Below are 22,894 nucleotides of genomic sequence, written 5' to 3' on the forward strand. Positions count from 1 at the left end.
TCAACAATTGCAAGGGACACGTGAGATAGGAGAAATCCACGAACGAACAAATGTAAATAATACGCAAATGTGCAATACGAGGCCCTTTACAGTTCAGCGCTTGATATAAGTATGCATTTCTTGGTTTTGGATTTCAATAAGCACTAGTTTTAATGTGTGAATTTTGTTCATGTCTAAACGACGTTTTTCATTAAATTGAAAGTCATGGTCTGTGGTGGAGTGGTTAGAATATCGCGATAAGATGCCAGGGATCTTGGATTCAAATCCCGGCTTGGGTATGAATGTTTGTGAGCGTCCATTCATCAATTTCATCATATCATCACTTATCCCCATCTGCGCAAATTAGCCAAAAGTGGCACAAAAAGCGAAGTAAAATAAAGCAAATCAATGAATCAATCAATCATTAAATTAAAAGAGCCTTGCAATTATTTCCTTATGAGACGAACACGAATAGCAATAACGCTAGCACAGATAGGAATAATTTTCAAATAAATTGTAATAACATTACAGTCTGCGTTTTCGAAACTAGGCAGCAAACACATCATGTTTACATTTGTTCGTTCGTGGCTTTCCCTTATCTCACGTGTCCCTTGCAATTGTTGATATTGCATGATACACGAAACACTCCGTGGTGATGTGGTTAGCACAGCTCGCTACGGCGCCAGGTGTCTCGGGTTTAAATCCTGGTCTAGACATTGGTGTCATTTGTTTTTTTCATCATATCATCCTCATCTTCGCGATTAACCAAAGGTGGCAGAAAAGCGAATTAAAATAAACCAAATCAATCAATCAATTATGGAGAAATTTTTGAATGAGTAATCTTGTATTTCAGTCTGTCCATTATTTGTCTTGGTCAGTTTAAAAATACTGTCAATGCTTCTTACAACATCGCAAGTATCAATAATGTTTTGGATTTTGTTCAGGTAAGACTCCCAAGTTGTTGTTTCCAAGTCGCCTCTCTTAACGAGGAACGCTAGTGGCAACCCTGCCACGCGCCCCTGGTAGTTATAGTTTCGAGGTAAACTTAATAGGGAAAAGTTACTTGTTTTTATGATATCTACCAGCACCCAAGCGTTGTTGAAAGAGTTTTGCGACACCCTGTATATATACTTACACACGCACTACGTAGGCTACATATAGGGACTAATAACATCAAAGTACCTTTAGTACTTAGTGTTTGTCACAGTCTTTTTTCTCATTATCAACTAGCGATTGCATCATACATCCTAATTATATTTGTATGATAATAGCTTACAGAAACGTTCATCGAGCTTTGATATTTTCCCTGCTTTTATCGCTATTCCTAATATCCTGCTACCTTTGTAGTGTAACGTGCAAACTCACACGAAAGTTAGTCATATTCTTACTAACTAAACTTGGCCTTCAACCGTAACTACATCGTGTTTCATAAAAGCGTAAAAAACTTATCAGGTTTATTGTTAATTATCTGAAACACAATAATGAGGTTTGTCAAATAACAATGAGAAAATTTTCAAGTTTTGTTTTCATGCGCAAGACTTTTGTAAACAAGGTCATTGTTTCTTTGGTGTAGTGTTAAAGGTTCCCAGACACTACATCCCTAGACTTCTGCATTTGGGGCTTTGTGACAGACAAAGTCTATGTGCCACCTATGCCGCAGAATGTGCAACTGCGAAGGGAGATAATAACAAACGCTCTTGCTTTCGTGGACGAGAAGTTATTTGGAAGAGTGTGGCAAGAACCCGAATTTCAATGGGATGTCTGTTGCATAACTGATGTAAGCCACATTGAACAAATGTAGACATTTGTAGCCATTGGTAGCCATTTGTAGACATTTATATAACTTTAAATGTTACTGGTTTATGCATAACAAATATCATTGTTTTATTCCATGTAGTTTAGTCGAAATCAATTCTTAAAATTGTTTAGTCTGTTATGGTACATCAATTACTTTTATTGTCAGACAAAGAAAATGCAAAATATATTTCTAGCAACATGGACATTTTTCACAAGTTTCATCCTGACATATCTAGCGGTGGTGGTGTTTTTCGCTTAGCGCGCTGATGCTTGGTACTTGATTAGATTTTTGGAAAGCACTAAAACCCTGAATTTGTGGAGACAAAATATGTAACATAAGTAGAATATATCACTGAGATATGTAAAAAATATGTAATCATATGAAATATGTTATCATGCTTAGCTTTCTTGTCCTTTTCTGGTTTGAGTTGGTGTTTTAAGTCCACTTTATGCACAGTAAGGGCAATCGGGACTGGACCTACAGTTTAAAGTGGGATCCGAACCACTTGTGCCTCCACCGGGTATCGAACCCGGGACCCCTCGATTACAAGATAATGACGCTACCACTGCGCCATGGGGGTGGCCCTTGTCCTTTTCTGGACTTCAATTTTAGCTTTATCGGTTTTCGATAATTTATCTATTCATTTAGCCTTTTCCTCATTTCTGTAAGCATTTTATTTTAAAATTCTCTTACTTTCTGAAGTAGTACATCATGTAAATATTTTTTATTTATATTTCACGATACTCAATCATTTCTTTGATTTCTGTGCTATTTGAATTATGGGAGATTCCGTCTGGGTTACTGCCTGAAATGGTGGCCTGTAGTCATTGTTCCAGAATCAGCAAGAATTGATTGCGAAAAATGAAAAATAAAGTGCACACGGAATAAAGGTAAAGGTAAAGTGTTCCCCTGTGCATAGCACCACGCCATGAAGGCGTATAGGGGGTGTGGGGGTAACGCCCCACACCTTCTTGATCCGGTCGTGAGTGGGGGTGATGTGATCAGCATCACGCCCCTGACCGCCTTTACCCCCCAGGGTTTCCCCCAGGTACCCATGTTATTCGACGCTGGGTAGGCGCCGGGGCCGCTTCCACCGTTAGAAAAGTTCCCGGATTTGAACCGGCCGGGGATCGAACCCGGGACCTTGAGCATGGTAGTCAGAATAGTAGTGCACACGGAATATTAGTTTTAATTTATGGCTAAATTAGTAGTTAGTGAAATTAAAGTGTCGGATCTATTATAATCAGATAAAATTACCCACGCTTTAGAGAAATCAAATTTCGAATATATGTATATGGCACACAGATATATCTTAATTACTCTATGAAAAGTAGAGGAATGGCGAATGTACTGGATTTTATGAATCACATATGTACTCTAAATGGAATATAATGTACTTCAAAATGTGTAGTGTAACATTCATAAATATCATTCGTAATATCATAATTCGCCGATATTTCAAATTTTTGCTTGGCTACATACAAATTAAAAATATGTATGTAACTGCGTTGATATCCTGGTTCAAGATATGACATATGAAGTTAAAGTGAGATGGTTCTTTCATAAATTTTATCAATTCACCACTCATGCTCTTCTTCGTGGTAAATTTAGAGCAGTGATATTCAATCTTCGTGAGGCCTTGACTTACTTGACTTAATTCATGTTGTTCCCTGTGGAACATAGGGCATCAACAGAACATCTCCACCTGGTTCTAATGACGGCAATTCTCTTCACTGTATTCCAGCTCTTTCTTTCCTCCTATGCCTCAGCGTGAACAGATCTTCACCACGTCTGTCTAGGCCTCCCTCTTTTCCTTCTTCCCTGCGGGTTCCAGTTTAGTGCCTCTCTCTCGACAGCCTCATTTTCCTTCCTCAACGTATGCCCTATCCAATTCCCTATTCGCCGGTTTATCTGTATGGACACCTACCTCTGTTTCTCCAGTCTTTCTCCAATGATATTGGTTTTCAATAACTTCTGGCAACAATATATTCAAAATTTTTCTCAGGCAACTATTGGTGAATATCTGTAGTTTAATGGTGATCGTTTTTGTTACCTTCCATGTCTCAGACCCATATAACAGCACAGATTTAACGTTACTTCGAATAATACGAAGTGTGGTCTTCATAGATATATTCTTGTTTTTCTATACTGGATAGAGTATCACAAAGGTTCTGTTTGCTATTTGGAAACGTTGAGGAACATCCTGTGCCACCACACTACCCAGGTAAGTAAAGCTATCCACATTTTCAATAATCTCTTCATCAATACTAAATGGGTCTGTTTTTGTGGAGTTAATCCTCAGTGCCTTGGTCTTCTTGGAGCACTACTTTATTTTGCACTTTCTATAAGATCTGCTAGTTTTGTTTGCATATCACCATGCGCTTCAGACAAGAAGTCCAAATCGGCTGCAAAATCAATGTCTTTTAGCCTGTTATTCAATACCCATTGGATATCACGTCTTTTCCCTCCTATTACATTTCGCATCACTGCATCGATCACAATCCGAAACATTATGCGTGATAATATACACCCTTGCCTCACTCCAGACTGCATATCTATTGGCTCAGATACACGACCTTCATGTATAACTGTACGTGTATAATCACGATAAGATTCTCGGATAAGACCAAGAATTTTTGTGGGCACTCCATAACGTTTTACTTCCGTCCACATTGCCTTTCTCTTGACCGAGTCAAATGCTTTCTCGAGGTCAACGAAAACTGTAAAGAGACGAGATGACCATTCTATACATTGCTCCGAAACATATAACAGCGGCAGCATACCTACTGTTAGGGTCTCCCATGCTGGGCAGGCTAGTGGGAGGACCCAGACTAAGAAGCAACCTACCGGTCAACGGCTCCACTGGCGGAAGAAGATGTGTGCCCATTTCAACGGCCGAGGAGGCGAAGGAACCTAGAGGAGTAATACCTCTTTAAAAAAAACCTTGGTCCAGCTGGCACAGGCTGGAAGCACTTTGTAAGAGCCCTTTGCCAGGGTTACGGTGAAGACCTCAACGGCAACTATGGGGCAGAAGGAGACCTTTTGAACTGCTTAGCTAGCGGGCACTCATTTTCATCGAGTATAAATATGAGAAAATGCTTCTGTCTTGTAGAGAGGAAGGATCCTCAAAGACTAGGGTAAAACACCCCTACAGAAAATTAGCCTGCTTGGAGGCTTAGGTGGCAGCCCCATCACCAAGATCGGGTGCCGTTGGCCAATACCTCACACACTTTAAAACACACTATTAAAAAAAGAAAAAAAAAAGTAAGCCGAACTTCGTGTTACTGCGCTGGGAAAATTTGTTTCTTAGAAGTCCATGTCCGATTTCACAATATTACTAGTAAATATCGTTTTATTTTTTTACTTTCTAAATTAATTAACTTCTAGTTTTTAACTTAAATATTTATAAATAAATTATGGAATAATCACAAACGTTTTATGTAGATTATGTATACACTCTGACCCATAAATCTCTGGAGCGAGCGAACAAAAACATGTTTTTGCGGAAGTGACTCGAGAGGGCTCCACCAAGGAACGCTTGTGTGGGGAAGTGAGTCCATAGAGAGGAAAATGCGGCCATAGCTACCAGCCCACTCGTTTTATCCCCTTCTTTACTATTATTTGCGGCATTAGTCCACAGATAGCAGAGACAGAGTGTACATATAGGCTAACTAACTAACTAACTAACTTTCTAGCCTTCTTAACCTCGAAGGTTTATGGCTGCAGAAATACAAGCCTTCCATTCGTCCCTATGCTGAGCAAGATCTATCCACTCTTATAAAATCTCTACTAATTGCCTTAAGCTTAGGAGGGTATAGGCTTGTTGACAAATACCGTGCGTCCAATTCGATCTTCAGCCGAGAGATCGGGAGAAGCATGGCGGGCGGCGCTGACGGAGATGCCGACATTTGCGGCCTGTAATTCCCGCTTATTTTTATAGACATATACAGTTGTTTATATAAATATTGCAAAACGAGCACTAACCTGTGTTATAACACGCAAAAGTTCTGTAATTCATCCAAGTGCTGCTCTTATATACACAAATAAATACGCTTTAGAAACGATGTTAAGAGCCACAGATGATAAAGCATTTTAATCATAGTTTTGACCAGTAACGTACTGCTTAAGTTTATATCCTTGAAAAGTTTTGTGGCCATGGGAATCGTTTGGAGGTTTCGAATGTGCAACACTGTATCAAGATTACGCTGCAGACGAAACCGTTAGAAGTGAACGGTTTTCGTGAGCTTCCTTGCAATCCGAAATCTCCGAGCTCGAGTTTTTTTGTTCCTTCGCGACTAGATGAAGACAGAGCTGTGAATGTAGTGGTGAGCAATGTAAACCAAGAGCGTGTTAATTTCGTACTGTGCGCAAGAGTGTTATTCTTGGTTACTTGCAGTTACTTGTTTGTGTTATTGCAGTGTGTATGTGTGTTGTGTCAGTGAGACGATTGGAATGCCAGCCGCAAGGTTCACGTTAGAACAAAGATTTTTTTTATGTATGACACGTACGTGAAAACAGACTCGTGTCGAGACATGTGTAGGCAATTTGTACAGAAATTCCCAGGCGTTTCACCTCCACATAGAGATACGGTTAGACATCTTGTCCTTAAATTACGAGAAACTGGATCGTTAAATTTTAAAACACCTAAGCAAAAACGACGGATTCTAACCGAAGCAAAACTCGATGAAATTGGTGCAGCGTTAGAACGTTCTCCAAACAAACCTCTACGCCGTGTTTCACAGGAGATGGGCGTGTCAAAATCATCAGCACATACAGCCACTAAGCTATAAGCTACTAAAATTAAAACTGTACTCTTATAACACATGTTAGTGCTCGTTTTGCAATATTTATATAAATGTCTGCATATGTCCATAAAAATAAGCGGGCATTACAGGCCGCAAACGTCGGCATCTCCGTCAGCGCCACCCGCCACGCTTCTCCCGATCTCTCGGCTGAAGATCGAAATGGACGCACGGTATATGATTGGGTTTAAAATAATTGCCAACGACTGGATCTAATAAAATATCGTAGTTTCGTCAGGCCAATGTTATCAATTAATTTTGTAAGTACTAATTTTCAGTGGCATGTTGCATTTTTAACACGGAAATAATTCAATTAATCTTAATCGATATTTCTACTTCAAAACATAAGTTTATAAACACTACTGTGCAAAATGAAATGACACATTTGCGAACATATTGCGTCTGATATAAGTGATGCCAGGGTCCAGTACCGAAACACTGACCCAGAGTATTGTAGTGTCAGGAAAATTGTGAACAAAGAAACTAGCAGCAAACCACAAGCAATGTTCCATGACTCCAGATTGAACAGTAGCTGTTACTGGATCGACAATGCACGAAGCAATAGAAAGGAACTCTCTTTTATTTATTGTCCGGGGGCGTTTTCTCTCGCATTCACTAAAAGGGTCGGAAGGAAGGAACTGTTGCTGGCGGCCTGTAAATTGTTTTTCAGGCAGGTCGGCACGTTTTCCTTCTATTGATTACAGAAGCCAACTTTAGGAATGGGACTGAGTTATTTAAGGTCTTCTTTCATTAATATGAATGAGAACCTGTAAATACTAGGAACTGGAGAGAGGAACATAATGTTTTAAATTCTTAAGTTGCGCAACGCGGAGGTGCGAAAGAGAACAAGGACAACACGATGAAAAGTTGGGAGGGAAGAGCTTTTTTTCTGTAAGACTGTGAATGTAGAGGAGGGTGATAAGTAATATAAATGTATCTTAAAGCTAGAATTTTCTTGGTAAGGAAAAAAATGGGACAGAAATGGAAATGAATATTGTGTATATCATTTTTAAATGTTATTTTAAGTCCACTTTATGGACAGAAAGGCTAAAACGGACTGGACCTACAGTTTAAAGTGGGTTCGACTGATTAATTGATTGATTGATTTGTTGTTTTAATTCCACATTATGCACAGTAAGGCTAATCGGGACTGAACCTACAGTTTAAAGTTGAATCCGAACCATCGGTATCGAACCCGGGACCCCTGGACTACAAGGCGACGACATTATTACTACGAAATCGAGGAGGCCCTGTAGATGTTAAAGCAGGCGTTGAAAATGTATACATTGTATGTAATGTATATACGTGTTGTTCCTTGTGTTCTTGTATATTCTTTTCCACCCTCTCGTCATATATTTATTAGAGGGTAATTCAAAATAAATGGTATAAAAAGAATCCATACATGTGACTACTGTAATGAATTAAAGTCACAATTATCAATGTAATGTAATAGCTTACCTTCACAAGTTTCATCTGGCAGCACTGAAACAATACAAGCTGATCATCTAAAATGACATCAGAGAAAGATAATGCTTATTGTGTGATAGAATACGCAAGGACTTCATCGGTAACCATTGTACAGAGACATTTCTGGACGAAATTTGCCAAAGATGCACCTCACCGTCACAACATTTCAAGATGGGTGAAACAGTTTTTGGAAACTGGTTGCATACGAAAGGGGAAAACACAGGATGCCCAAAGCCTGCTTGAAGTCCACTGTTGGAAATTTATCTCTAAAAAACTAACCACGATCATTCTTTATTCTCGTATATTTTTATTCTCACATATAACAGAATCTTTAGGTTGCTCATTTTGCTATTCATTTGTTTCTGTATAACTTCAATTGTTTATTTCGTGTATATCTAATGCCTTAAGAAACCTGCCTTCCCATTGGCTAATTCATTCTGAGCGCGGTGTCTTGTTACCGCTATATCTTTACGCTCTGCAGATTCAGTGTTCGTGGAGAAGCCATTCGGCCCAAAACCAACGAACGCGTCATGGATAACGTGGCTACGTTTGATTCCTGGCATTTCAGTGAATTGCAGTGATATGTAATTGACTATCAGAAGAACATTGCAGTGTTAGATATCGTTCCTTCAAGAACTGGTGGCGTGTTATTGTAACACCAGCTGCAAACCTCGTGTAAACAGTTTCCTTATTTAACGTTAGGTGTGCATGGAAGTGTAATTACGTGTTGTGTCAGTGTGTGTGCCTGCATTTTCTATAGTGATATAATCCATTCCAGAGAGATGTAAGTGTTAACCTACAAATACGCTTATATTTAGATCCTACCTGTCCGGATCATCTTTCATTTTCGGTCCTCAGCGGGTTATATTCCGCATTCACTTTGGTCCTCTACGGACCGGATTCATCATTCATCCACTTTTTGCGCAAATAGGCTCATCAGGACTAGCCTATAGTTTAAATGGGGATTCTAACCATTATGTTCCTCCACTGGGTATTGAACTAGGGACCCTTATTACCAGCGAGGACGTTACCACTACTCCAACGGGGTAGCCATCCAAAGGCGATAATTGAAGAAAAACTATACGACACGTGATTATCATAACACTGAAGTTCTCATTATGATGAGACACAATAAAAAGAACTGTGCATAAAGTTTAAAGTAAAAGATGATACATACACTCTTTCCTCCACTTAGGTTCGAACCTTTGATTACAAGTTCACAAAATTTGTTTTAAATATTAATAACATATTTATAAAAGCTTACAAGATATATACATTTATGTATAGGCGCAATTCTCAATTGTAACAATGGTGGTGGACTGATAAAAATCTTTCAGATAATTTAAATAATGACATTTATTGAACAAATTGTAGAAATATTAGACCTGGTGTTGTATCTGGCCATTGCCGTGCTTAAAATGAAACACAAAGTAACATTAAACAATTATTATTATAATATTTGTCACAAATATTTAAGGATCATTAATGTTGTAGGATTAAAATAATTCCTCATGTCTCATTTGCTGCACTTGAATACTTTATCTTAATTTTTACAACGAGTCAAAGTATGACAACCAATCCGCAAGAAAATATATATATACATATATACAGGGTATCTCATCTAACATTGCGACCTGAAATATTTCGTTAACAACAACAAATATTGAAAAATTGCTTTCGCAGATATAGGCTACATGGTGATTCAAAAGTAATAGAGCAAACTGACACAGGTAAAAGTACACGATATAAGAAGCGAAAAGTTTCAGTAAACATGGGTCTGCAATCGCGAATGTGTGATTACAAACCGCTACTGACTTCATTGTTTGTAAACGTCGTCCTAGTTTGTAAAATGCTAATAATGTGTGCGAATGTGTAGTTAGAAGCCGTCACTGATTGCATTTTATAAACACCGAGTGCTTTACTCCTTGCGCGTTCCGAGGTTTGCTCTTCGTTTTCAAAACATAACATTTACGAGAGGTAGCGTGGGAATCATACAGGATGGATAAAGCACTCGGTGATTACAAAATGCAATCAGTGACGGCTTCTAACCACACATTGCGCTATTACTTTTGAGACACCATGTATAGCTATGAGAAGGGCTCATGAAATTAGTAGACACAATAGATTCAACTACGTGAGGAAGTACGATCTTCAACACAAACTTAGTTTTTTTCTTTTTTTCTTTTTTTTTAAATCCCATTTTATTTTCAGCTCATTTGAAAGTACGGAGAAACTCATTAAGAATGGCGTTTGTTACATTGTAATAGGTGAAGTAGTTCTCAAGTAATTGTAACCTGACGTTGACGCTTGAAACAAACATTCTCACAAGTTGATTCGTGTGTCGTAACATGCATATCCCCTTTTTGACGCCATTCGTGTATCATAAGAAACGTTACTCTTCCGCATACTATGCGTTGTGCTTAGGAAAGTTGTTACGTTCCAACAACTGAGAGTTACAATAAAATGTGTAGTTTTACATAAATAAACTCTGACAAATTATCTAAAAGTTTCTGATACATCTTTCTGAGTTCACAAATAGGTAACTGTTAATTATAAAGTTACATCAGTTACATACATAAATGTTAGTACATTAACATCTTTCTAATTTTTAATTGGCGTTCATTTATTCACGTCATAATTATTAGTACATTGGAACAATGAACTCTTCTCGGTTGGTCAGACAAAGTTTTCAACTTTGACACTTTGCAGCTTATACATTCAAACTTGATTTATCAAATAAAACAAGCGCGTAACAAAGTACACTGATTAACTAGACGTTTGTGCTAGTGTACGTACGTCAGAACTGTTGCTGAGCAAATTGTATTTTCATACTCTCAAAAGGCCTTGATGATACTCTTCTGTGGCGAGTGTAGGAAAAATGCAGCGCATGCGTGCAGGCTGTAAGTGCGACGGCATTTGCGCTCGGCTCTGCCGACAGGCATAGTGAAGGATGCGCTTTCACGCTCAATTCAGGTTACAATTACTTGAGAACTACTTGACGTATTACGATGTAACTTACTCATCGTCGTGATTCTATATAAATGGCAGAAAAGCGATGCGAAAGAATAAAAGCAAGGCCACTAGAATCTACAAAGGAAAATATGATACCTACAAATTACTTATAATTCATGGTAAACTTAAAATATTTTTTATTTTATTTCAAAACCCTTTGTCGTATTATTAAAACAATGAGGAATAATCTATTGAGATAGATCCTTTCAATACGCAACCCAAAACATAGCACTTTGCTAATTTAATAGTAATAATCCAAAATTATAGTGCTTGTTAAGAATTCACGTTGACCAATAAGCGAAAACATTTAGCGTACTGCTTACTGAGGCCAGGCACACTTTAGTTTGAGTAATCTCTTCCATCTTGTTTGAGTTAGGGCCCTGTTATCATTTAATGGGTGGACACTTATCTCAGTGTTAGCCAACGGGGTTTATGGATCATCGAAAGATTATCATCTGGAGCGTTATTTATCGTTCCATAATTTTGCACGATAATCTATATCAGCAAATATTTTGGAAAGGGAGTGAACAAAACGTACATAGGAATAGGATTAAATGTGAGAAAGTGATAACGAGGATTTTGATTGCCTGAAATAGGAAAATCTTACAGATGCAAGTTAAATCCTAATCACTGCATCACTGCATACCAAATAATGTTTAGAATTGAATTTGTTTAAATTCCTCTTTGAAATCCACTTTATGCACAGAAAAGCTAATCGGAACTGGACCTACAGTTTAAACTCGGATCCAAACCGCTGTGCACTCCCCGATGGAGTTGTGATGACGTCGTCGGCTTGTAATCGAGGGGCCACGTGCTCGATACCCGGTGGAGGCACGTAGTGGTTTGTATGAGACATTAAGCTGTAGGTCCAGTCGCGATTAGCCTAACTGTGCATAAAGTTTACTTAAAACACGAAATGAATGAATCAACCGAACCGCTGTGCAATGATTCTCGACCAAGTATCGGACCCTCGACCCCTTTATTACATGGAGACGACTTTACCACTACGTCATCTTTTTTTTTTTAAGGAGAACCCCTAAGCGGTAGTTTTCGCGTCATTCAGATTGTCAGTTTTCTCAATTTATTCCTTTTCGTATTTGCACGCATATCCATTTCTTACCTGGGAATCGAACACGGGACCCCTGGTGTCGTAGCGCGCTTTGCTAACTACTCTGTTACGGAGTGAGGCTCAAACATGTTTAGATTTCCTTAGACTATTTTCTTTTATTGTGTACCAGAAGAATATGAAAATCAATAAAATATCACTTTTTTTACTGCATTTTATATTTAAAATTCATTTATTATATATATACACTCGTGTTTAAACATTATATACTTAGTATATACTCTTTTCTTTATATTAAGAATATATATATTTATAATCTGTCTCTCTCTCTCTCTCTCTCTCTCTCTCTCTATATATATATATATATATATATATATATATATATATATATATATATATATATATATATATATATATATATATATATAGGCATGTACATTTATGTCGGTAGGGTGTCTGACGGCAAGCTGGACACCCGGGGGGTGGATGATCCAAGGTCGCAAAATTTCCGGCCTTATCCCTGCATAAAGCGGCTCTAGAATCAATGGGATCTGCGAACACCCTGAGAGGTGAAGGCGTCCGAAGCGTGCTGCTGATCACGTCACCTAAACATACCTCCACATCCCTTAACTGTGCCTGAACAGCACGGTGCAAAATGCACTGGGAACTTTACCTTTACCTTACGAAAATCATTTACGTTAAGAAACTAAGGGACCTAGGTTCAAATCACGATTAAGGTGTGGATTTGTTGTTATATTCGTCCCATCGTCTTTTTCAGCATTAATCCCAATTATGTAAATGAACTGGAAAAAGTAGACAATTTATTTCCAATAATATGCATAGATTTCGCAAGTATGCAAAAATATGGACACGTAAATAATCCCGTTGCTCACTCTTTGACAATTTAAACCTGGAAATTTCTTGCCCAGCAACGCAAGTACTTCAACTGTCCCTACCTGCGAACTTAGCAGATTTATTGAGGTATATCTTAATATTGTGGTTCAATCTTCGTGGGGTGTAAGATTTTACCCTTTCCGGGGGCACCAAAATGTCAACCTCCCTTCCCTGTACTGTGTTTTACAGACTGTTGAGGCTCTAGCGTCCGGACTCGCAGCCAGTGTAATCCTCAGTGGAGCTCGTGTTGCTTCGTCCTGATATGTTTGTGACTGTCCCTTCATCAATCGCATCACCATTCATCCTATTCTTCGCGATTAGACAAAGTTTAGGAAAGGCTCAAGACAAAATTTTCACCCGAGTGAGGTGGATTTTGCCCTTGTCCTCCTAGTTTTCATGTTCTTCCATTTATAAACATGACCATGTATATATTTATGGTTTAAGGACGAAATATAAGAGGCTTACTTTAAAAATTCGTAAGTGGTACTCTTAAAGAACATGTTTAATGTAGGTATTTGTTTATTTAATACCTACATAATGAGTCAAAATAACAGTATTTGTTTAGCTTAAATTGCTACATAATCTTGCAGTTTACATTTCATATTATGCAGCAGTAACATCAATTAGTTTTCGTCTACACAAATCCATCTCTTCTTCAAACAAGAAGCCACGCACTCAGAGGAGGCACATTGTGGTTACGATCCCACTATACAATGTTGTCCCAGTTCCGATTAGCCTTTCTGTGCAAAAAGTGGACTTAAGAATACACTCAACCAAACAATACTCACGTTTATGCAATCAGAACGCGCCTCTCGAGGACGGCCAGCCCTGAAACCGACCCTGTCAAAGCGTCAGAAAAGTGAAGTAAAATAAAGTAAATCATTGAATCAAAACCGTCGCTTTCCTACATGTCTGTAACCAACTCTTTTGCCTTCTAAAAGCCGAAGGTTTACGGCTACAGCAACACAAGCCTTCCATCTGTCCGTCTCCGGGGCAAGATCAATCCAATCTTTATATCGTTACCGATTTCCGTTAGGTCCATTTTAACGTCATTCCTCCATCTTCGTCTTGGCCTTTCTACAGGTCCCTTACCATCAGGCTTCCCAATAAGAATTCTATAAACTCTTCATTCCTCTCCCATTCGTGCCACATGCCTGCCCATCTTAGTCCTTACAAAAGATAGAGAGAGAGAGAGAGAGGGAGGGAGAAGGAGAAATGGGATAGAAAAAAGGACACAAAGAGAGAGACGGACGAAAGATAGAGAGAGGGAGAAAGTGAGAGAGAATGAGAAAGAGATTTTTATTTCTCTCTTTGTCTCCCCCTCTCTCTTTCTCTTAGTTTCTCTATTTCTTTCTTTCTATCCCCCTCTCTCTCTCTTCTTCCCCCCTCTCTCTCATGTCTCTTGCCATTAGATTTCCTAATATGGTTCATTCTTTAAATTCCTATTATATTTTGGACCGGGTACTAATACAGACACACACATTTTGCCGATAGAATGTTGAAAGAAGAACTAAAAATATATTTTGTAAATTATCTGCAGAACACCTATAACAGAGCAGGAGTAATTCATTTCCATTCTCTGTGGAGATTATATACTCAGCTTGAGCCAGTGGCGAATGGGATCCTCTCTCCACCTTCACAAAGCCCTTCCAATGTAACGCCGCCAGGAGGCAGCACGCGGCGCTGACAACCATTGGGCACCCACCCGCGGCACTGCAATAAATTAACCACATAATGGAGAATCCAGATTTTCCCTGCTGCTTCCAATAACCATGGGGAACAGATAACTGTTACCACAGGTAGATGAACTGTGATTTGTAGAAAGGGATTTTCTCTCCTACCCTCCTATCCTGGCTCTTTCTTCCTCTTCTCTCTCTCTCTCTCTCTCCCTCTCTACATCTAAGATATTACTATTAAAATTATGGTGTTCCCTGTATAGAAAGTTATGGCCTTCCCGATGGCGTAGTGGTAACGTCGTCGCCTTGGTTCGATACCTGTTTGAAGCACACTCATTTTAAACTGTAAGTTCAGTCCCGATTAGCCTATCTGTGCATAAAATGGACTTAAAAACAATTCAAATGGTATAGAAAGGTGTTGCCGTTTAGCAAAAGAAAATAGAATTCAGACTTATCCTTAGTCACTGTCTTTTCGTATGAAGCCTTCTAATCTAGAGGTCTCGGGTTGGATACCCAGTAGAGGGACATAGTGGTTCGGATTCCACTTTCAACTATAATTTCATTCCGATTAAACTATTCCTCTAAAGAAGGCTGCATTCTTACTAGTCATGCAATACGTAATCTCTGTCCCTTGAATCTCTGCATCAAGCAAACGAAAACAAGTCGAGACTCGAGAGAGCTCGACCAATGAGCATTGAGGGTAAAACGTGGCTGCGCCTAACAACTGCTTTTCATCGCCAACTCGTTTTCACCACTTCTCTACATTTATGCGGGGCAGTGCTCTACAGAAGCTGTAGACAGTGTGAAGTAATTCAGGGAATTATCTTTCCTATCTGTATACTGTAGATGCAGATTGAAGGCTGAATGATTAGAACATATATTGTGCATACAATTATCCAAATTGGGTTCATATTACCAGGGTGCCATTTTTATTTATTTAACTTACGGTTCAAGGAAAATTCGCACTTTTCTCCTAGTAGAGTATTGACTCTTGCTACAGTTTAGTTATCAAATGATGTTGTATTTGATCCCTGTCAGAACTGTATATTCCGTCCAGATACACAAAGCCAACTGAAAGAATATTTTGTCACTTTTTACATTATACTATGGACTGGTCGTTACTACGCGTAGCAGCCGATGTCCAGGATGTGTTTCCAAACTGAACTTTCAACCCGCTTGCTCATATCCTCTTGCTTGAAAGGGAAAACATTTGTTTTCAGTGACAGCAGTTAGTAAGCGAAATACTGAGGTGTGTCACACATCAAGGTAAACAATAGATTTTGGTGAACATATAGATATATTTTACTAATTACTTACAGATGATGGATGGGTTAATTTGGAAATAACGTAAGAAAATCGTGTATTTTTCAGGATGCGAATGACAAATTGAAGCCCTGGGAACATTGACGGTTTTAGCCCATATTTGAATATAATATGAAGATATTTATGAGAGCAGTTAGGAAAATATACCTATTTCCATGGGTGTATTTAAGGGGGTGTTCAACGGGTCCAACTGCCTCCTTTTGGTTCAGTAAAATTACCCGATTACGTGTTCTTTTCGCTTGCTCATAAAAGGCTCTTCGGATTTATTATGTTCTTCTAAATTACAAACGTAATATTATCTTAATAGGGTTACAAAGAGCCTTGCATATAGAACAATATTAATGCAGGACGGGATACGGATGGGAAACAAATTAATTTCAGACACCAGTGGGATTGCAAAGCAAATATCTGCAAAATCTTGATAGTTTGAAAATTCTGCGATAAGAAGCTGCATTGTGACTGTCAAATCAGTTATACTTTTATTTCCTCGAGTCTTCTTAGAGGAATTTGGTTTTAGAAAACGCAGTGCAATAAAATCAGAGAAACACCGTAACACTGTCATCTTGTTTGACACAAAATGGACAGAAAAGTATCAATACTAAGTAACGTGACTTGTGGAATTGTATTCACTAATTGTAGAATGTTTACAGACTTTAATATTTACTAAATAGTAGAACAGAAATATTTCAGTAAGCTCTTCAGTTTCTTCGCTGTGTAACCTGTGTAGAGTTTGAAATGTCTCCACTTCTTCTAATCAAATTGTTTTCGTGCAGTGTAAGATTATGTTCAGCACCTCAAAAGGTGAACTGTTCAGGACTGTGAACATTTTTGACTTCACGATGGCGCCGCCGTCTGCTAGCAGCACTGAATTTCAGTTGCAACTATCTTCCATTGCATAGCAAGCTGCTTACTGTAAACAGTCAGTGCTTGAGGGCCTATCTGTTCAGTCCGCAGTTTTCAAATGAAGTTTTATGCTTTTCGAAGTGGATTTCTGTTTTTATAAGAAGTGTAAAAGATATGATAATGGGTATGTACATACATACCACTTTCTCTGGTCCCGCTCACCCTCACCCTCCTCCCCAACAAGCTTCCGGTCAGCAATGTCCCGGATTTTCATTTATGAAATATAGCAACCCTAATCACACCTGCATATTTCTATCATATATCTGTGCAAATACTAATTCCATCTCAATACAGTAAACTGCTCTCGTGTTTCTTGGAAAACTAGATTTTCTTACGTTATTTCTTCACTAACTACTAACTCCTTATTCGTGAGGAATGAGTAAGATATGCAATTATTCCCCAGAATCCAGTGTTTACATTTATGAACAATTCACATATTTTTTCTGTTTACTAACTGATGTCACTATAATAAAATCCACAACTTTTGCGATCAAATTGCAATGCCGAAGCATAGAGACGTTGCTGCATGAATGTTTGTTAGGAAATGTACATCCGGAACACTATCTGGTGACGTCACGCTTAGCTAATATATGGCTGACATAGGCTATACATACTAAACCAACAATCTACACCTCTTGCGATTCTGAAGTAAATCTTGGGCTTTTATTGCAAATTTTTATAATAGGGGACATTTTGTATCGTTGACCATAGCTAAAACCATAAATATATTGTAATGTAATAGTTGGTGAACAAAAAACCGTTATTGATGTATTATTGTAATTTTAATATACGTGAGTATTGTGGAGGCTAAACGAATACGTTCTTCTAGAATTGTTTGACTTTACTGTTGCTGAACGAGAAATGTATTATCATGATCTACGAAATAAACAAGGAGATGGAAGATATTGCAGTATTGCATGGAATACTAATAATACATATTTACGGACTTTATACCAACACAGATTTGTAATGTAGACATATATATATTATCAACAATAAACATCTTACAGTTATAGTTAAGTGGGTTGTTGTTTTAAGTGTTCTTTACCACAGATAGACTAATCGAGGTTAGAACTATATTTTCATGTGGGATCCGAACCACCATTTTCCTCCACCGAGGATCGAACCCTAGACACCTTGCTTACAAGGCGACGACGTTTCCACTACGTTACGGGGGAGGCCATAACAATGCTCCTTCCCGGATATCTCTGCACCATGGTCGCGAATAGCGGCAGGGAAGTTGGAGGTGAGGGGGAGGAATCGAGTGGGTAGAGCGAAACAGCACACGCTACTAGGAAGGCAGGTAACTGCAGTCGCTTTCCCACCCTCCACGCAATCCCATTCCCTCTCACGCGTTTATTTGTAGTGCCATCTCGCGTCACTACTTGCGTAGAGACTTGTTTCCGTTAGCTTGCTTCAGAGATAGCCGGGACAGAGTATAAGAATTCACCCCAAGCGTTATGTTTGAAAGAGGAATTTTCTACACACACCGGGAAAGATTACACGAGATAGGACACTTTTGACACATTTAGAACCAAATCTGTTTGGTAGGAAATATTATCGATGATTGTTACACCATGAAGCGAACACGTACGATGATATACTTGTAGATAAAATCAATATTTAGAGACTTTTATCGTGAATTTTCTACACTGCAGATGGCTTCTAAGTCGGCCAGCATCACCGAGGCCTTTCCTGCTTGATTTAAATAAACCGTTCCAGCACTTGGCACGGCCTAATCCTCTCTGGCACGGTTGTCCACTCCCAGAGGGATGCCTGACCGGGTTCTAACTATCCCAAACCACGGGCAGAAGAGAGAGAGAGACGTTAGCTTTAAACTCTTCAGCAAAGCTTGTTCTAAAGGATGGCGTTACCAACGCTCGGATACGTACTTTTTCTCTCACTCCGCTGTCGGTTAGAGATTTTTCCCACTCGGTAATCTTCCTCGTAAAAAAAGAAGACTTACCGCAACAACAAATGGGTATAAATGTTTGAAACCCACCCACCCCCCGCTTGCAAGGAGGGGGGTTGTTACCCCTTGAAAGCGCCGGCGCTTGAGTAACGAGGCGGCGCCACCCCTACCATTTCCCTTGTAATGGTTGACGCAAAGTGGGGGTAATTAGCGAGTTCCTAGACCTCGAACCCTCCTTCTTTATTCATCACTCGAAGGTCGTTTACGTGTGGATGAGGGACACGACTCGCGTATTTTCCCCCCTCCTCGCCGCTGTCACGTTAAATAATGAGAATTTTTTCTGGTTTTCGTTGTAGCGAAAGAAAAATTCTCCCTGTTCTTCTGCGACTAATGATTTGTCACACGCATGTCTCTGCATGCGTAAAAACTGGGTATGATGACGTCACATATGATGATTCTCATTCCTTTAATGTTGCACCCTTTCTCTTCATGAAAAGATGTCCGAGTACAGTGGGACTGATTAGATTTTCACGGTGTCCTCTCTAGTCTAGCAGTTTTTGTTTTAAAGCTAATGTCATTAGTAGATCCCGTATGTGTATGTAATTAATTACATATTCTATTTCTTTCTAAATACATACCTTGAACAAGAAAATCTCAACGAATTATATTACTGAGATGAGACTGCATACATTTTATGTTACATATTTGCAGGGATATTACATAATTTATATATTTGCTGATTTACTTAACATAAACAACATATTCGATGATTTTTCCCTATCTTGATCCTTTTTCCTACCATTTTAGTCTCTGAAACATGATGAAAATTTGTAGCTCATGTGATGTCATATTTTCTAATCAATGAAATGCATAGTGCTTCCGGTCTCCTAAAATTGACTGCCAAGTCGAAAGACAAGCTGAAGACAAAAAGATAACGGGAACTGTTATTTACAGAAAGATACTGCAGAATACCCGTCCCCCTTTCTGGTTACATATTTCCATCCTTTTTAATTTACAAAAACATTTTATCTGATAGACGGCAGTTTGTGACAGCTGAAAACATGGCAAAGTACCTAGTAGTTCACTCTGAAACAAAACATAGGTATGTCCTGAATGAATTAACTCTTGAATCTGCCACTACATTTACATATTCTACAATACTTTTCGATGTCAAAAGTAATGACAACTAATAAATAGTTGACAAAAGTGGTTTCTTTCTTAAATATGTACACGTTGCTTTTATGAGTTTATAAATTTGATACAAATTTTAATTTGAACAACTTCTGTCCTTAAAATTATGTTGAATATGTTCAAATAAAATAAATATCTAGCAGAATTCGTGAAATTGCTTGGATACGTTATTATTATTAATATTACATATTCTTTGATACTACATATTTAAATACATATTATTTTCATAATACATATTTAGGTACATCTATTATATATTTATTTTTTCATATTTATGACATAATTTGTACTTTGATATTACATTAAAATGCGGGATCTAGTCTTTAGTCACAGAGACTTGCACATTCGCAGTGATATAGCTAGAATACGTCAGCCATTAATCTGCAACGATCCAGTTGCAACAAAATGACCATTTATTTGTTCATGTACAGTCACCAGCAATAAAAATGGGATACGGTGAGGTTAAAATACTGGCTGCCCTGCACTGCTTTATGTGTGTTGCATAACTCTACACCCTTGATTACAAGGCAACGACTTTAACAGTGCGCCATTGGGAGGTAAAATCATAATATTGATTGATTGATTTGCTTTATTTTACTCCGCATTTGTGCTACTTTTGGCTAATTGTAAAGATGGGGATGAATGATGATATGGTGAAATTAATGAATGGACACTCACAAACATACGTGCCCAGATCTGGATTCGAGCCCGGCGCCCCTGGCGTCCTAGCGCGATTTGCTAAACACTCCGCCAACGGGCCAAGCACAAATGTTAATATTGAACAATCTTTCTTCAATTACAATTTCCAGCATTTTCCACTCATTTCAACATCAAAAACAAGAATCTCTTAACAACCGTGTATATGCAGGTTGGTCAATAACCACTTTGTGAAACTACACATACGGGACATGTACTAGAATCTCCACCATAACATCAGCAGACTATAATACGAGCATTTAAAATGTATAATTATCCAATTACATGGAGGAGTACCAACTGTACAATTAACAACACGTCAGTATATAAATTACAGCATTGCTCTGTGGGTAGGATAACCTTGGCCTATGAAGATGTATTTTATTTTCGTTCCCATGCGTTCACGATCAATAAACAGATCATCGACACATATGACACTTGCTAAACATGTATTACATCCGTGTGTATGTGCACCTCCACCAGAACATGCTCATTCGTTTTTACGTTCAGTCCCGTTGCTTTAACTGGCATATGGTGATCAGTGTTGCCAACTTACCGAGTACATGATCCATTCTACTTGAGGTCAACTTTGGGTTACACTTTTCACGACTAGAATTGTTACATGCAAAACAATCTATGTTTACAATTCGTCCCGGCCATTGTCTAAATATAAATTTATGAATGGTGAAAAATGAAAAAAAGATAATTGAATAAATACAAACGCAGACAATAAATATAATGAAACGATTGATTTGTTCGTGTATTGTTTTCTTGAGAGCGATAGACTAAGTATATACATGGAATTAAATAATCTTGATGATGACACAGATCAACTGATTGTATACTACACACGCATCATAGAACATTTAATTAGATTATTTAAAACCAACCTGCTGAACTTGAAACATACTCAACAAGCATTAAAATACAACATCACTAACGTATAGAGTAAGGTGGGGCAAGACTGCGCAGTTTGAGTTCATAATTTTATATTCAAGCTATGAAACTACAGACACACATGAAAAATGCAATACACATTGCACTATCCTTTGGTGACTCACAGTAAATTTCCGAAAGCTGAATGAACAATATTTCTGCATGAAACAATTACAAAACCGTGACCATGCAAATGCGCAGTCTTACCCGCACCGCGGGGTAAGACTGCGATCAAGTTGGGGTAAGAATGCGCACTTTCTACACAGAGTCACATTTGTATAAAAAGAAACATAAATCACCTAAAAAGTTATATCATATGGGATACATTTCTCGTGGCATTCTCACAGTAGGCACAGTGAATCCCGGCCTTCACTTAGGAATCGCTAACACAAATCACAAATAAAGGTTCCTCTTTCATACGAGGTGCAATTTTCATGCCACCACTCGTCACATGTGGAACACTGGATCCAATCCTCTACTGGTGGATCGCTGTACTTCTCATTACAACCTTGTACTCTTTCTTCTGGCGTTTTCTGCTTGCTACATTGCTTCAACAATGATGTTCCGTTTCTGTTTCCCCTGAACTTTCTTCTTACTCTTCTCAGCCAAGGAGGCTTCCAAGTTGACTTTGAATGGAGATCCAGTTAACACCTGAGACTGCCTTCCCTTTCGTCGGCGGTGCTGAATATGCTTTGCACGTGGAAGTGGTGATATCTGGTTAACGGAAATGTGCCCGTATGATCCAGTATTGTTAACCCCACTTGTTGAAGGCTGCTCAAATGGAGTTGGAGCTGATACATTTGTCACAGTAGAGGGAAGAAACTCGTCCTCAGTGAAGATGTCTTGATTGAATGGGCATAATTCAGTCACTTCAAAGCCCTTCATGGCATTCCCAACTGTAGCTGCCTTCCCATATTCCTTTGTAAAAATGGATGCCACTTGGAAAACTGTGATTGGTCGACCCGGATGGTTACTCATCCACTTATCACACTCAGATGAATGAAACGACTTCAGTGGACCAAAAAATGATCTAATGGCTGGGCCTTGCAAGCCACACACTTGTGGGGTAAAATTGTGCACGTGCGCAGTCTTGCCCTGTGCTGCTTTCCTGAACAAATCACGTGATGCTGCCCAGCCATTGCACAAAGCAATGGAAACTAATACACAGGTGGGCTCGGCATTAACACAGCTTCTTCTATCCATGAAAATCGTAATATTGTACACATTCACATTGACGTA

The 22,894-nt window shown here is 38.7% G+C and overlaps 1 protein-coding gene across 1 annotated transcript in view; it reads left to right on the forward strand.

Moving 5' to 3' along the window:
* LOC145980182 (dipeptidase 1-like) overlaps nucleotides 1–22,894 on the forward strand; it is a 319,741-nt gene that overhangs the window by 27,061 nt on the left and 269,786 nt on the right. The window lies entirely within an intron of this gene.

Source organism: Lepisma saccharinum, chromosome 27 (genome assembly GCF_977018435.1).
Source record: "Lepisma saccharinum chromosome 27, izLepSacc3.1, whole genome shotgun sequence".
In the NCBI taxonomy this organism is placed as follows: domain Eukaryota; kingdom Metazoa; phylum Arthropoda; class Insecta; order Zygentoma; family Lepismatidae; genus Lepisma; species Lepisma saccharinum.